Raw genomic sequence first — 1691 nt, forward strand, 5'->3', positions numbered from 1 at the left:
ATCTTTGCGGACTGCGCAGCCGCGGCAATCTGTGGCGGCCATATTGAGGGAGGAATGAGAACCCGACCTGTTCGGAGGGGTCGGGACCTGACCGGGGCCGGTATTACTGCGGGTGCCATGGCGGAATGAACGGGGGGCGCAGATGGCGTCCTCCATGGATCTGGATTATGAAATGGTATTTAACTTTTTTCATACTTGTGGCCTCGTAAGTCCTTTAAAAAAAAATAAAAAAATATATATATTTATTTATTATTTTTATGTGCTGAGTGTGGGAAATAAATGAAAAAAAAGTGACGTGGGGTCCCCCCTCCCGAGCCTCTGTAACCCCTTGTCCCCCATGCAGGCTGGGATAGCCAGAATGCGGAGCCCCGGCCGACTGGGGCTTCGCACCCTGAGCTATACCAGCCTGCATGGTCCATGGTATGGGGGTCTCCAGGGGGGGGGCAGCCAAGCCTTCCCCCCCCCCCCCCCCGGAGCCCTTGTCCAATCCATGGACAAGGGGCTCTACCCCACCTCCGCTGCCCCAGGAGGAGGTGGGGGCGATGACTCCCTGGGGGGGGGTTCATGGTGGCATCTGGGAGTCCCCTTTAAGAAGAGGACCCCAGATGCCCACCCCCCTCCCAGGAGAAATGAGTATAGGGGTACAAAGTACCCTTTACCCATTTCCACAAAGGGTTAAATGAAATAAAAACACAACCACGAGAAAAGTATTTTATTATTCTAAATTAACCATAAATACTTACCTGTACCTTTAAAAAAGTTTTCCCACGCCAATATCCACGGTAAACGATCCAACGAACTGTATCCTCTTATGTTGCGATCTTCAATTAAGTTGATTGAAGATCTCCGACGCCTCCCACATAGCAGAGAATGCCTCCTTTAGAATGCATAGCTGCCGGCTCCTGCTGTCTCTCCCCACCTCCTCACCTGTCACTCTCACCTAGCCTGGCACCCATGGGTGCGCTGGGTGCCAGGCTAGGTGAGGGTGACAGGTGCAGGCAGGTGGGGAGAGACAGCAGTGAGCCGGCAGCTTCACGTCCTGCTCAGGACGCATTCTCTGCTATACTAACAGTTCTTGAATCATCCGGTTCTTTTTAATGATTTGGTTCTTTTTTTATGAATCGGCTCATTTTACTTTGAAACTTTAAAATTGATTTTCTCAAAAAGTATAAGGTCTTTTTGAAAAAAATTTTTTTCCTCTTGTTCCCACTATTCCACTTAACATTCCCAACAATTTTGGTGTTTCTACTATGTAAGGGGACTTTGCTATTAACTGTTAAAGTCGGCGGCCATTAAAGTCCATGGGGCGAATCGAACTTCCGCAAAAGTTCGCCTGGTGCAGGCGACCGCGAACCCCCAAAGTTCGCCTGGAACCGTTCGCCGGCGAACCGTTCGCTACATCTCTAGTGAAGATCGAGGTTTGATGGTAACTCGCACTGGCGTGAGCTCCCATCAGTGAACAGAACGGGGCACATCGATCAGCCTGCCAGTAGCTGATTAGCGCTGGCAGGCTGTTGTTTCAATAAATTGTATTTAAATCTTTGTATAGCTCTGCCATCTTACGCAGCGCTGTATAGAGTATACGATTTTCAATTAGCTCTCCCTTGGAGGGGTTCACAATGGAATCCCTGCCTTAGGCATATGTTTATGTATGTATAGTGTACAACAACAACAAATAACATTTGTAAAGC

This window comes from Hyperolius riggenbachi, chromosome 8 (assembly GCF_040937935.1).
Source record: "Hyperolius riggenbachi isolate aHypRig1 chromosome 8, aHypRig1.pri, whole genome shotgun sequence".
In the NCBI taxonomy this organism is placed as follows: Eukaryota; Metazoa; Chordata; class Amphibia; order Anura; family Hyperoliidae; genus Hyperolius; species Hyperolius riggenbachi.